The sequence below is a fragment of the Ovis aries genome, chromosome 1, assembly GCF_016772045.2.
Source record: "Ovis aries strain OAR_USU_Benz2616 breed Rambouillet chromosome 1, ARS-UI_Ramb_v3.0, whole genome shotgun sequence".
Classification (NCBI taxonomy): Eukaryota; Metazoa; Chordata; class Mammalia; order Artiodactyla; family Bovidae; genus Ovis; species Ovis aries.
This window is the reverse complement of record NC_056054.1, coordinates 246130564-246146965: the sequence shown is the minus strand read 5'-3', so window position 1 is coordinate 246146965 and position 16402 is coordinate 246130564. Positions and strand designations below refer to the sequence as shown.

The 16402-nt window shown below is 39.5% G+C and overlaps 1 protein-coding gene across 2 annotated transcripts in view; it reads right to left on the bottom strand.

Annotated features, from left to right (window-relative positions):
* SLC9A9 (solute carrier family 9 member A9) overlaps positions 1–16402 on the bottom strand; it is a 652914-nt gene that overhangs the window by 203242 nt on the left and 433270 nt on the right. The window lies entirely within an intron of this gene.

Below are 16402 nucleotides of genomic sequence, written 5' to 3'. Positions count from 1 at the left end.
TGGAGAAGGCTCTTGAGAGTCCCTTGGACTGCAAGGAGATCAAACCAGTCAATCTTAAAGGAAATCAATCCTGAATATTCATTGGAAGAACTGATGCTGAAGTTTTAATCCTTTGGCCACCTGATGTGAAGAGCCGACTCATTGGCAAAGAGCCTTTTGCTGGGGAAGATTGAAGGCAGGAGAAGGGGAAGATAGAAAAGGAGATGTTTGGATGCCATCACTGACTCAATGGACATGAGTTTCAGCAAACTGGGAGATGGTGAAGGACAGGGAAGCCTGTGGTGCTACAGTCTATGGGGTCACAAAGAGTCAGACATGACTTTTCAAGTGAACGACAACAATATACTTGAAACTACTTCCATATTCCCCGCTAAGCCCCTCCACCCACCACCACTGCAAATACATAGGGCAGAAGACAAAATTAAGATGTTGATAGTTATTTTTATAGCATGTATTAGAAGTTATGGGACACATCAAACAATCCAACAAGAAGTTAATTATAAGATATAAACACAGGCCAGATTTTCATTTCACCTTGGTGTCCTATTGAGTTACAAAGACAGGATTTAGCTCAGTGATGGAAAAAGAAAAAAACACAGCCAAATGTTTCTGTTGAAGGATTGAAGGCAGAAATATTAAGTATCAAAACTATGCTATTTATATTCATCATACAAAATTTGCTCCTGCAGTTTTGTGTTTCTTTTGTTCTGTTGCTGGGCTGTGCTAAGTTGCTTTAGTCATGTCTGACTCTGTGTGGCCCCATGGACTGTAGCCCACCAGGCTCTTCTGTCCATGAGATTCTCCAGGCCAGAATACTGGAGTGGGTAGCTGTTCCCTTCTCCAAGGGACCATCCTGACCCAGGGACTGAATCGGATTCTTAAGTCTCCTGCACTGGCAGGTGGGTTCTTTACCACTAGAACTGCTGCTAAGTCACTTCAGTCGTGTCCGACTCTGTGCTACCCCATAGATGGCAGCCCACCAGGCTCCGCCGTCCCTGGGATTCTCCAGGCAAGAACACTGGAGTGGGTTGCCATTTCCTTCTCCAATGCGTGAAAGCAGAAAGTGAAAGTGAAGTCACTCAGTTGTGTTTGACTCTTTGTGACCGCATGGACTGCAGCCTACCAGGCTCCTCTGTCCATGAGATTTTCCAGGCAAGAGTACTGCAGTGGGTTGCCATTGCCTTCTCCAACCACTAGAACAACAACAACAAAATCTTCGAAAACAACTGCCTCAAAATTTACCTTGATAAAAAGAAATAGCACAACTGAAAGACTGTAAATGCCTTGTGTGACTGTTGAAAATGGTTTCAGTTTAGCAGTACCTAACGGTATCCCTCCTAACTTTCTACTTAAATGCTTTTGAAGATCCAGAGGAGGAGACAACTCCAATCCTATTGAAAACCTCAAATAAAGGATAGGTTAGCATTAAAATCTCCCATGAGCTTTCAATAATCATAAGTTACTGTATGAAGAGCAACCAGTGGCGTATCCCCACCCATACTCCACTTAATATTATATAGCATCCTGGCTTGTGTGCAAGACAGCTGAAACACACTTTGTCCTCAGCCCCACTACCTACACCAATTCAGAGATCTTGTATCAACCAGAAAACCCAGAGCAAAAGGTCACAGGGTGGGTGGAAGGTGGGAGTTAGAGGTGTTGTATCAGCTACACAAAGGCAGGGACTTTTGTCTCTTCTGTGCTTTATCTGGTGGCTGGCACAGAGCAGAAGCTCAATAAATATTCACTGAATGAATGCGAATGGATGAATGAAAGGATGAGGGAGAGAGGTCAGCATCTGCAATGGCACATTGCATTTTGGGAGTATAAATGTCCCATATGTAAAGTGGTAGCCAAGGATGGAGGTGGGGAGATGCTAGGAGTAGAGTGTGCAGCATTGCTCAGAGGGCCTGAAGACTGAGCAGTGAGGATGACAAAATTCTACACACACAGGGCATGGCTTCAAGATGAGTATCTGGTTGATCCTAGAGTTTTGGTTAAATTTGTTGCAGATGGATTTGCTTGCTATGACTCCCAGAAAGTAAAGTAACAAACAGCCAGACGGGTGCTGAGGGGAGCCAGGGCAATCCACACACCTGTCTGTTGGCAAATGCTGAGTCTGTTTGGAAAGCTTTCTCCATATTCAAAAACTAGCAGAGGCAAGAAAAATTGCACAGAGCTTATCAAGATGTTCTACAGAGTGAAGAAAAAGGAACATCTTCTTGATGACCTAGAATAAATGAACTTCTGAAATCAGGACAACATTTTAGAAAATGATTCAGTTCAGTTCAGTCGCTCAGTCGTGTCCGACACTTTGCGACCCCATGAATCGCAGCACGCCAGGCCTCCCTGTCCATCACCAACTCCCGGAGTTCACTCAGACTCACGTCCATCGAGTCAGTGACGCCATCCAGCCATCTCATCCTCTGTCGTCCCCTTCTCCTCCTGCCCCCAATCCCTCCCAGCATCAGAGTCTTTTCCAATGAGTCAACTCTTCGCATGAGGTGGCCAAAGTACTGGAGTTTCAGCTTTAGCATCATTCCTTCCAAAGAAATCCCAGGGCTGATCTCCTTCAGAATGGACTGGTTGGATCTGCTTGCAGTCCAAGGGACTCTCAAGAGTCTTCTCCAACACCACAGTTCAAAAGCATCAATTCTTCAGCGCTCAGCCTTCTTCACAGTCCAACTCTCACATCCACAGAAAGCAATTTGGCAAAATATATTTTGAATTGTAGAAAATATTCCACCATTGACTCCTCAATTTCATTTTTATCCCCCCCCCCCAAAAATCAGAGATATAAAAAGTTTTATGTGTGTATTATGTATGAAATAATCACAGCAAAATTTATAATTGTTTAAAATAATTCTAGGTTCATATGTTCTAACACCAATGGAAATAAATAATTTTGGCATATTCATATAATTTTGTTATTCAGTCCTTGAAAACAATATCAAAGGATAGCTAATAAAATTGGAAAGCTATCATGCTATATTTTTAAGTGAAAAAATAACAGATCTGAGTTTTGTAAAAAAAAATTTGATTACCAAAAAACCTGTAGATCTATAAATCTATAGATCTATAGAGTAATAGAGAAATGTACTATTGTTAGTAATTATCTTGGCATAAAAGGACTTCAGGTGAATTTTATTTCTTAAAATACATTTTTAGTTTTTAAAATTTTATATAATAAGCATGTATTAGTTTATACTCATAAAATTAAACACCTGCTTAAATGTCTGGTAATGGTTCATGAAAAATAGAATTAAGATTACTGTTTCAAACATTTATATTTTCTCCCTTTCTTTGAGGATCCCTTTGGCATAAGAGTGCTGTATGATAATGAGTAGATCTATGGTGACAGTAAAATAATAAAAAGAAAAGAGTGGGATTATTTTGCTGGCTAGACCAGAATAAATCACAACCCACATGGACAAAGGCTGCAGGCAGGCAGCTGCACTCTCCTGGCAGAGCCCCTTGAGGGCCAGCACGTGAGGAAATCCAGGTTGTGGTGGCCCCAGAACTGAACCAGCATTTTAGCTGGAACTTTCCAAACAAAGATGATCGTTTACTTGGTGGGGACTCATATGTGGGTGTGAGAATGAGAGACAAAGAGGCTCAAGGAGACATGTGGTGACCTTTGATGTTCACACTGAATCCTGCAGAAAATAAGAAATAAGCAGCCAATGCCCCCAAGAAGTCAATTGTTACATTCTTTCAATCCTCATCTCCAAGCATGGGGACTGCTTCATTACTGGTCAGTTACACTCTGCACTGCAAATCTAGCACTGGGACGCGGGGAACATGCTTCCCATTAAAAAAAAAAAAAAAGAAGTGCTAATTGTCTTCCCAACATCCCGTGGACTGAGTACAATGAACTCTGCGTTAAAGCATATTTTGCCTCTAATGGGCAATTCCCTGTCTTAACCAATTTCTTCGAAATGATTCTGTGTGATAGAACTCAGCACTTAGTTTTAAAAACTCAAGTTAAAATCCCATATTTGGGCTCTGCAATTGATCTTTAGGGTAAATGCAAAATGGGAGTTCTACTGCAACTCTTTGGATTTTATGCAGTAATTTTTCTTAAACCATTTCATTAAGGCTTAAAATGCATACTAGCAGGTAAAAGATGATAATAGATTAAAAAATTAGACTTTATTTTCTGAAGAGAAGTTAAGGACTTCAGGGAATGAAATGATGTTGATCAAAACACTGAAATTTACTAGCTCACTGCTTGTTTATAACCAAAATGAAATGGAGGAAGGAAGGAGTTCAGTTTTCTGTGTTGCTTTCACTCTTTATTTTAGGATGTCACATTATGATAACTAGAGAATAGAAGAGGGGAATGAACATATAAGAAGGATACAACCAATTTAAGCTTCATTTCTGGGGTAAGAAAGACATATTAGACAGTTTGAAGAGTCCCTATCATAAAGTGATATACTACACACAACACATAAGAAATACTGATTCATGAAAGACTATATAAAATTAGAATATAAGACTTTGATTACAAAAAATTCTACTGGGGAATTTAACGTATCTCTTTCCGAATCCTATATCTAGTGAAAATATAGATAAGGATGTAGGGAATTTGAGTCACATAATCAAGAAATTCAATACATATGTACAAACCTTTTTCCCTAAAAATAGCAAAAATACTTTTTTGGTGTGTGTCCATGGAATACACACCCAAATCAGTCACATGCTTGATTATAAAAATTCTTATTTTAAAAGTAGAATTGTTACTGGTAAAACATTCTTATAATTCAATGAATTAGAAATAAATGTTACTAATAAAAAAGGTAATCAAAATTGTGATCATTTGGTAAACTAAGAAACTCACAGAAAATTACCTAGCAAAGGAAATCAAAACAGTCATCTCAAATGAATCACTGAATCAGACAGATCATTGATGGATGCAAAAACAGTGGCTAAAAGAATGTTGGAAACAGGAGATTCACACAGTTCTCAAGTGTTGCCCCATAGGTTAAAAACTAATTACGGAGTTAAAACTATACTTTTACAATGGAAGTTACTACTATAACCATATGAACCAAACTTAGCATCACCAGTAGTGGGACAACTTGACTTTATGTGCTTATTGATATGAAATGTGCATTATTAATTTTTTGGGAAATACACATTATTAAGTATATAGCATTACCAGTGAATATTCGTTTTGGCTTTGGAGCTTCCCTGGTGACTCAGATGGTAAAGCATCTGTCTACAATGCAGGAGACCTGGGTTTGAGCCCTGGGTTAGGAAGATCCCCTGGAGAAGGAAATGGCAATCCACTCCAGTACTGTTGCCTGGAAAATCCCATGGACAGAGAAGCCCGGTACGCTACAGTCTATGGGGTCGCAAAGAGTCGGACACAACTGAGAGACGAGACTTAACAACAGACATTTATTTCTCACAGTTTTGGCAATCTATGATCAGGTTGACAGAATGGTTAGGTTCTGGTGAGGGCTTACGTCTTGGTTTGCAGACAGCACCATCTCCCTATGTCCTCACTGTGTTCCTCGGAGCACATGTGCAGAGAGACAGCAATCCATCTTTCTTTTTATAAGCCCACCACTCCTATCAGCTAGAACCCTACTCTCATGATCTCACTTAACCTTCATTACCTTCTAAAAACCCTGTCTCCAAATACAGTCATACTGGGTGTTAGAGCTTCAAGACATGAATTTTGAGAGGACATAGTTTACTACCCAGGATAGTATATCTCAGTTTGGGACTAACCACGTCCACATGGGGTTATCAGATACCATGTTAAATAATACAGTCCAACAGCTGTACTTGAAGCATACCCCTACTGAGTGAAAGACTTGTTCATTTGCCAGTGAAAATTCTTGCCAAAAAGGTTCAACCTGAATGTCAAGCCTTGACCTAATTTCTAGTTTACAGGAAATATAGTAGAGAAAAGAACATATTAATTGATGCTAGGAGGAAACAAACAAGTTCAGAATGTGGAATAGTGTGCAAAACAACTGACCTGTTTTGTTTTGTTTTGTTTTTCCCTAAAAATCAATGTCATGGGGGAAAAAATAAGCAGAGAAACTGATTTAAAGAGACTAAACGAAAACTGACCAAATACAATATATAACCTCTATCAGATCATGTAATTAAAAAACATCTACACATGATATATTTTTTTTGCAATAACTGGGAAAATTTGAGTGTATACTGATAAAATTATTGTTTTTAATATTTTTAGACATAGTAATGGTATTTTAGTTATCTAATAGAATGTCCTTGTTTTTCAAAGACATTCTTCAGTACTTAGATTAGAAGTGTATGATGTCTGTTTTTACATTTAAATGATTCAGTGAAAAATAAAAAAAAAACAAATAAAAACATTTAATATATGTGATATATATGTATTTATAAAAGCAAGAAAGCAAAATGGGCATATTACTAACAGTGGATAAAATGAGGTACAGGGCATACAGATATCCATCTTGACCACTTTTGAGCTAAAAAAAAAAATCACAATTTTACATCTAAATACAGCAATTACCATAGGAGACACTGGAAAAATGATTCAGTTCAGTTCAGTTCAGTCACTCAGTCGTGTCTGACTCTCTGAGACCCCATGAATCACAGCACACCAGGCCTCCCTGTCCATTACCAACTCCCGGAGTTCACTCAAACTCATGTCCATTGAGTCAGCGATGCCACCCAGCCATCTCATCCTTGGTCGTCCCCTTCTCCTCCTGCCCTCAATCCCTCCCAGCATCAGGGTCTTTTCCAATGAGTCAACTTTTCGCATGAGGTGGCCAAAGTATTGGAGTTTCAGCTTGAGCATCACTCCTTCCAATGAACACCCAGGACTGATCTCCTTTAGAATGGACTGGTTGGATCTCCTTGCAGTCCAAGGGACTCTCAAGAGTCTTCTCCAGCACCACAGTTCAAAAGCATCAATTCTTCAGTGCTCAGCTTTCTTCACAGTACAACTCTCACATCCAGAAAGGTGACTAAAGACCTACTATTAAAAGGACTCCAGGAGCCAGATGGTTTTACAGCTGACTCCTAACTTCTCTTTACAAACCTGATCATTTCTATGCTATGCTTTCATTTCATACCATGAAAAAATAGAAGTCTTTAGCTCATGCTATGAATATAGTACATCCTTACCACTATTTAAACTTTAAATAAAGAGAGCCCCCTCTCCTTCTAAAAAAAAAATTATAGACTAACCTCGGCTATTATTATAGACAGCAGAACTGTAGGGAAAAAAGTAACTATCCTGATATTGTAAAGATAATTCAATATCAAGATAGCAATCAATATACTTCATACATCGATAAACCAGATGAGAAACATGATGTGATTACCTCAATATATGTTGAAAACACTATTAAGCTTCATCTGACATTTCTAATAAAAGCTGTGAATAAAATAGTTACTAATGAGTCCTCAGTTCTGCTCAAAGGATTTTAACATGTATTTTTTAATTTAATGTTCACACGTTTAATCTTCAGAGACAGATTCTGTTATCCCCACTTTACTCTCTAGGCTAAATGTCTAGGAGAGGGAATGCTGACTCCTATAATCACTGTATGTTTAACTTTATAAGAAACTGCTAAAGTGATCTACAGATTGGCCACACTGTTTTGTATTCCCATCAGCAATGCATTCTCTCAGAGTCTGAGTGTGTAGTCTGCATTTTTATGCTCTTAGCAGTGTCTTTTGCAAAGCAAAAGAGATTCATTTTGATGAAGTCCTATTTATCATCTTTTTCTTTTGTATGTGATGCTTTTGGTATAACATTTAAGACTCCTTTGCCTAATTTAAGGCCGTGAAGATTTGTCTCTTATGTTTTCTTCTAGAAGTTTTATAGTTTACATTTTGATCTAAGATCCATACATGCCCTGCATGTGAGCCATACAGTGTATATATGGGACCTGAGTGATGCTCTCTCTTGCAGTTCATTTCTCAAACACTTTGGTGTGATATTTAGGGTCAGATATAGGCTTATGCAGCTTGGAGGTGAGCCCAAAAGTTTATACACAATTTTAACTTTCCTGTGCTCCCTCCACACCACAAATTCCTCCACATTTTCTGGCTTCCTAAAGCCCAGGGTTTTTGTTTCCCTATGCTGCTACATGTTTTCCCGTGACTTTTCAGCAATATTGGGCCTGTTTTCAAGGTCAAACAGTGATAAGATTAAGAGAGAAAATAATGCCATGGGAACTCTTCCTGAGACCTCAGGATCTTAGTTCCTCTGACTGGGAATTTGGGGTCCATCCAGCTGGCGCTGCTGCCATCATTACCGCTGCTGCCTCAGCTTTGCCTGGTATTCAAATGACAATGAAGTAAGCAATAACAACAAACCCAGGGAATTCCCCACTCCTCTAACCCATGACGGTCCTCTGTCCTGTTCCTTATGCCCAAACAGATCATTTCTGTTGCAGTTCTTTCTCTCTTCCTTATTGTGCAGTTCTGGCCTTTAAACTGCTTTGAGTTCAGGTTGAGAAGCCAGAGGAGAAAAAAAAAAAAAGGAAATTCACCACTGGTTTAATAGTACTCTGAATTTGTTTCCTCCCCCAATCCATCATTTACTCTTAAGAGTCCTTAGATAGCAGCTACAGGCATTCCGTCTAGAGATTTTAGTTGCATTCAGAGGAAGATACAGATGGGATTAAGCATGGTTACTCCATCTTGACCAAAACTGGAATCCACTCTATAGCCTTTTGGATCACAAGTTCCATCTATTGTAAATACAATTTTAAAGTATTCTTTTCAGACTTCACATATTACCTAAAGTAAAGATGCATCACTTTGCCAATAATGATCCATATAGTCAAAGCTATGGTTTTTCCAGTAGTCATGTGTGGATGTGAGAGTTGGACCATAAAGAAGGTTGAGCACTGAAGAACTGATACTTTCAGACTGTGGTGCTGGAGAAGACTCTTGAGAGTCCCTTTGACTGCAAAGAGATCAAACCAGTCAACCCTAAAGGAAATCAATCATAAATATTCATTAGAAGGGCTGGTGCTAAAGCTGAAGTGCCAATACTTCGCCACCTGATGCGAAGAGCTGACTCACTGGAAAAGACCCTGATGCCAGGAAAGATTGAAGGCAGGAGGGGAAGGGGATGACAGAGGATGAGGTGTTTGGATGGCATCACTCAATAGACATGAGTTTAAGCAAGATCTGGGAGATGGTGAAGGACAGGGAAGCCTAGCGTGTTGCAGTCCATGGGGTTGCAAAGAGATGGACACAACTCAGCGACTGAACAACAGTAACAATGATACATTTATTACTTAAAGTAAGGCACCTGTATTTGATCACATTTTACGATAGCAGGCTAATGAATACCCTTCAATAGAGCAGAATGTTCATTGTTTGGTAACCCTCACAAATGGGTGAAGTTTATTGATACTGATGTTCTCAAGAGCATGTTGAAGAAGATAAGAGCATGCCTAGTGGAGGATAGCTGGCAGATGTGAGGAGAAAGTCTATTATCTCTGGAACTGGGAAGATTCAGTACACAGAGAGAAACCATATTAAAACACCCAGATGGCACTGAAGGTAAATCCTGTAGCTGCTATCTACACCTGTTAAAAACCCAGGATAGATTTAGGTTAACAGCAGGTTACTAGAGTCATTCAATAATTTTAATAAAATATATCAAACTAAATTAATTTAAGCAATAAATATTTGGCGTTCTGAAACAATATTTAGAAAAGCCTACAGAAAATAGAACATAATTTTAAATGGGAGTTAGAGGTGGGGAATATTGAGTATAAGTTTACATTCAGAGGAGTAAACTCATTTTCCATGTTACAAGACAGAGGGTATTTCTCAGACTTGTCAGTTAATACAAATTGATACAAAATGTACAAATTGGTACAAAATCAATGCAAAATAATAAATTAATATATATCAATGAAATGGTGCAAATTAAATCTCTGAAGAGATCCAAGACAAAGATTATTTTGCTCAGAAGCAAACAGAAGCATGTTCCAGGAAGAATCTTTCTGAATTGTTAGATAAATATGCTTTTTCTGAGCATTTTTCTTTAAGAGGTTCATCATTTTGAATGCAGAAATAGGAGCTGCCTGTAAAATTGATGAATCTAGTCATTACATAAAATGAAATAAACTCCCTAGAGACTATTTCTATTTCCCATGTAAGCCATGCTTTCATAAATACAATTAATTAATAACTCTTTATGTGTATGTATGCATGTGTGTGTATATATATGTGTGTATATGTATATGTGTGTGTGTGTGTGTATATATATATATATACATATATATATATATACACATATACACCATAGGCAGAAAAAGGATGTTTAGATAAGAAAGGCTCATAGGTGGTGATTTGGGTAGGGCTGCAGCAACATTTGGTCTTCCCTGGTGGCTCAGTGGTGAAGAATCCACCTGCCAATGCAGGAGACTCGGGTTTGATCCCTGGACTGGGAAGAAACCCTAGAGAAAGAAATGGCAACCCACTCTAGTATTCTTGCCTGGGAAATCCCATGGACAGAGGAGCCTGGTGGGCTATCGTCCATGGTGTCACAAGAGAGCTGGACACGACCTAGCGACTAAACAACTACAGCACAGCATTTATTGAGCACTTACTGTGTGCCTTAAATTTATACATGCAATACTTAATCTATATAAAAATCTAAAGAGGTAGGCAGTTATTATTGTTCCAAGCTTACAAATAAGAAAACTGAAGCATAGAGAGGTCAAATTATTGCTCAAGGTCCCACAGCTAGGAGGAGAGGGAGGCAAGATTGGACCCCACATTGTCTGCCTCAGAGTGTGTGAGCTTAATTACTATGTTAACTCACCAGTGAAATAAGTTGTTAAACATGCATAAGACTCTGGATGCCAAAAAGAAAACCAAGCAGAAACCAGCTGGATATGAAGGGAATTTGATTACATGTATCTTCTATTACATTAGATTGGCATTTCCTCACCTCAGCAATAAGGGAAATCGGTATGTAAGCAGGTATATTTAACTTCATTATTGTTTAAGATTAAAAAATATTACTAAAGACAGTTCTCTCTTTACCTCTGTATGCATTCCCATGGTGACTGTTATTAAAAACTTTGTAGTCAGTAGGCACATACGATGAAAAAAATCATTCTAGGATGACATAAAATAGAAGAGGACACATACCCCAAATAAAATTTAAAGACTTAACTAAAATGATGCTAGCGGAGACACTACATTACCTAAAAGTTTTTCATTCTGCAATGGACACAGAGCAGGATATGCAATTTTCTTGTCTGATCTGTGGAAGAGGCTGATGGAGGGCTGATGGGATCCCAAATGGGGTTGGGAAATGAGCCTGAGGGTAACAAATTCCTCTAATTTCAAATTTTTATAACTGAGGTAGACAAACTTCCCTGTTTGGCTACCCGAGACCAGGGCTGGCCTTGTTTACCTTTAACTTTTCTAGGTCAAGGAGAAAATTTGTACGGAAGAATTTCTGTGCTGCATGAGCAAGTCAACCCAATCACTCATGATGGATGAAGATTTCCTGTGTTTGTTTTTAACTGGCCTGTCTTGGTTATAAAAGTACGTCTCTTTTTCCCTAGAGGATTTGTTAATCAAGGTAGATTGCTGGCATCAGGAATAAGCTCATTTATTTGCAGTGGCAGAAGAAGGAACTAGTTGGGAGTGCAGGCCCCTGGGCTCAGGCTGCCTGGCCTTGGAGTCTGACTCTGCAGCCGGACAGGGGGGTGACCCCGTGCCACTTCATCAGGCCTCACCCACTCTAGGAGGAAGCTACTACCATCATCTCCATTTCATAGATTAGAGGCAGAGTCACAAGGAAGTTTTGTACTTTACCTTGTACTTTATTTTCTAATATCTGGCACAGAATACATTGTCAATAAAAGCTAGCTATTATTCTTTGTGATATCGGAAGCAAAAATCTGGAAGTTGTAACAGTCATATTGCTGGGGGCACTTTCTCATACTGTCTGGAATACAAGTTCTGAATTGCTCTGGTAAGCTAGGCTTTCTGCACTGTGGCTGAGACGTGTTAAAGAGATGGGTCTGGCATTCCTATCTGGGAGAAGCTAGGAAAGGTTTGCACTGCGGTGTGGTCCCATCACCTCATGGCAAATAGATGGGGAAACAATGGAAACAGTGACAGACAGTATTTTCTTGGGCTCCAAAATCACTGCAGATGGTGACTGCAGCCATGAAATTAAAAGATGCTTCCTCTTTGGAAGAAAAGCTACGACAAATCTAGATAGTATATTAAAAAGCAGAGACATTACTTTGCCAACAAAGGTCTGTATAGTCAAAGCTATGGTTTTTCCAGTAGTCACGTATGGATGGGAGAGTTGGACCATGACGAAGGATGAGCACCAAAGAACTGATGCTTTTGAACTATGGTGTTGGAGAAGACTCTTGAGAGTCCCTTGGACTGCAAGGAGATCCACCCAGTCAATCTTAAAGGAAATCAACTCTGAGTATTCTTTAGAAGGACTGATGCTGAAGCTGAAGCTCCAATACTTTGGCTGCCTGATGCCAAGAGCCAACTGACTGGAAAAGATCCTGATGCTGAGAAAGACCGAGGGCAAGAGGAGAAGGGGACGACTGAGGATGAGATGGTTGGATTATATCACTGACTCAATGGACATGAGATTGAGCAAGCTCCAGGAGATGGTGAAGGACAGGGAAGCCTGGCATGCTGCAGTCCATGGTGTCGCTCACGATTGAGCAACTGAACAACAAATGGGCTCTCTAATTCCATTAACTCCATGTGACATCCTACCCTTAACTAAGAATAGGGTTACCACCCCAAGTTACTTACCACTGCCAGAAAGTTTTACTCTGTTGGTCTCTGAGCTTTCTTTGTAAACGTGTGATTATTTGGTGGATAATACTGTTTACTGGCCTCTGTAGGGCAAAACCTGACACCTTTGATCTCTTATTTCCTGGCTAACATCAGAGCTAGTCCTTGGCTACTGAGAGTTGAGTTTTCCTAACCACCAGGGAGGAGGCCTGGATTCTAATCAAGAGACCATTCTGCTTGCTTTACACGAAAACCTCCAAAATAATACTGGAGGAATCTTTTTCTCTAGAATTTTAAGAAGCAAAGGTCTCTGTGTTAAATGCTGCATTAAAATGCTGCATTAAAATTATTTTGTTATTATTAGTAAAACTCTGTCTGTGTAATTCTCCAGGCAAGAATACTGGAGTGGGTGGCCATTTCCTTCTTCATGGGCTCTTCCTGTCCCAGAAATCAAACCCAGGTCTCCTGTATTACAGGCAGATTCTTTACCCTGAGCCACCAGGGAAGTCCCAGGATAAGACTTAGCCAATGGAGAATTTGTTTCATATGCAAAGATCAATCTTTACATAGAGTTTCTCTAAGCTTAAGTCATTGCCATTTCAAGTTAATTCTATCAAAGTGAAATTCATATTAATGTTCTCAATTTTTACCTTACATAAAGCTGCATCTTACTGTGATAGTTTGCAGCTGAATGACAAATTTATAGGGACAAAAAAAAATCCTCAAGTACATACCTAATAATTAAAGGGAAAAAAAGTTGAATCTAAAAAATATATAAGAGGGAAGGCAAAGCGTATAAATAAATCACAGCCAAGTGAGGATGTTTGAGTTCATTCTATATCATGTTTGCATGCCTGCCCTTTGGGTTCCCCTATATGTGTCATTTTATGAAGCCCCAGTTTACTAACACTCTGGCATTTCACGGAAAGCATCTGACATGAAAGATGGTTAATGAGATATTTCTCTGTAAACAAGCAAAGTCTCCCTCCATACAGTGTAAATGATGGACAATGATCATTTAAAAGCTATAATGAAATTGAGGATTTCTTTGATAGCATTATAAACCATGATGGACGTAGAGCATACGATAGTACCACTATTACACAGTCACACCAAATGTGTGTTGTGCTTGTGCCTGAATACACACTAACTTATGGTCCTAGTCTTTTATGTTTATTCTAGTATTTCCTTCTTGATCAATGCACAATGAATTTTTCTCCTCAAGGTAGCCCCATTTCCACGTGGGTTTCCACACACTAACTTATGGTCCTAGTCTTTTATGTTTATTCTAGTATGTTCTATTTCCTTCTTGATCAATGCACAATGAATTTTTCTCCTCAAGGTAGCCCCATTTCCACGTGGGCTTATAAACCAGTGGTTCTCAAAATGTAGTCCCAGAACCAGCCATATCAGCATTGCCTGGAGTGTGGTTAAAATACAAATTCTTAGGCCCTGAACCAGACCTACTGGATCAGAAACTCTGAGGCTGGGGCCAGCAATCTGGAGTTTAATGAGCCCTCGAGGTGGTTCTGATGTTCATTTGAGTTTGAAAGCTTATGGTTTTAACTTTTACTCTTCTTCCCTTCTGGCTGGTGGATAAGTCTGGCATTGAATTGGTGGGCCATTTGGAGCTAGTTCTCACTGGGGCATCTCCATGACCTGGCAACTCCATACTGTGCCTCTCAGCAGGCCATAACACACTGGGCTAAGATGACCTCCGGGACTCTTACTGTGGATGCTACAGTTGATGTTACTGTCTTTCTCTATTAGGCACTGTACTATAACCTGATAAACCTTCTAACTCGCCTAAGGCCCCATTTTATATTACCCTCTCCCTGCTGATCCAGTTGTCAGGAGACTGCGTAAGCAAGATATCTATCTGAAGCCAATGGATGCCTTTCAAAAAAGTGGTAAAGAACCTGCCTGTCAATGCCAGAGATGTAAGAGATGTGGGTTCAATCCCTGGGTCCAGAAGATCCCCTGGAGGAGGGCATGGCAACCCACCCCAGTATTCTTGCCTGGCAATCCCACAGACAGAGGAGCCTGCTGGGCTACAGTCCACAGCATCGCACACAGTGGGACACGACAGAAGGAACTTAGCACGCACGCATGCATAGGAGAATCCGGTAAATATTTTAGGGTAAAACATGTTATTGCTTTGGGGACAAATCCTTCAGGGTAAAGAAACACAATAGTAGGAAGTAAGTTATATTTGAATTACTTTAAAGAAAATGTTGCCAGCACCACTTTATGTTCTGAATATTCTAATTTACCTGATAGAGCATTCAATATATTTCTCTTGTGGGGACTGGTATCCTCTCACTTCTGCTTTCCAAGTCCTAATTTTTCCATGCATGTATCCACCTACTGAATTTATTTTCCAGACACCTGAACACACTATTATCTTACTATCAGTTTACAGAGGAGCCGACACTATAGTGTTTAATGCAATATTTGCGCTCATCCAGAGGAGCCTACAAAGTAGCTACCACTGTGAAAGAAATTGCAGGTCACATTTACATGGTTAGAAAATAGTTGAACAAGCATTTCAAAACACTCTCCATTTCAACCTTTGGTCAACGCGCTTTTAAGTGTTTAGCAATATTCACAGTACTTTAAAAGGCCCCTTTCCCCTTGAATTTGGCTTGACACATAGCCACTTGGCCCAGTTTAAAGATAAGCTTTTTTATCCTAAACTCGTTAGTCCTGCTCTTGCTTCTATTTGTCAGGTGGGTAGAAATCTGTCAATAAAGGCTTAACAAAAGAAATATATGTGTGTGATTATTACACCCATCTAATTTTCATGTATCAATTATTTATTCAATTCTTCCATGTGCCAGGCGCTACACTCGTGCTGGAATAACAGAGTCCTTGTCTGAAAAAAATCTTCTTGGAAGTCCCCTTCCAGTCAGGTGGATCTTTTCCTGTCAGATGTGATGGGTATGGATTTGCCTCACAGAGAATATGTGGGGACCGGGGAGGGGCTGCAGGATCATCAAGATGTATGCCTTTGGGAAATAAAATGTGATTTACATAAAGCACTGTTACATTCTGGCATGGGAAAATGAGGACCCAGGTCAAAGAAACACTTAAATAAAGACAAGAGCATTTTACAACAGATTTGTCCCTTTACGCAGTTGCCACAAGCTATTCATTTTTCATCATATTGTCTACTACCTGCATCTTTCGGGTTCATAGCAATCACCTTCCAAGCACTGCTTATTGAATGGCCTCTGACTGAAGCCTTGACCCCATTTTCCTTTGAGAAGTTGTCTAATCTGTGTTTATAGCATCCCTCTGGCTAAACATATGGCTGAATAATCAAACACACTTCAGTATTTCCTGTGTCCTCAATTCTATCCTAAGTGCTATAGGAATTAAAAACAAAACTTCATTTTTTTCCTTCGTATCACAGCCTTTTCTGTATAAATTGCATTTTATCATAAGTATCTTGAAGACAAGACTGGTGTCTTACTCATTTTTGTCAATGCCATAGCATATCACATTGTACTCAATAAATCTGATTGAATGGAAGAACTCACAGATAAAGACAATCACTTCTAGGGACTGTAGACTGTGAACAGACATCATCCTGAGATTTCTAGAACTCTTGGTAAAGTCAGTTCTG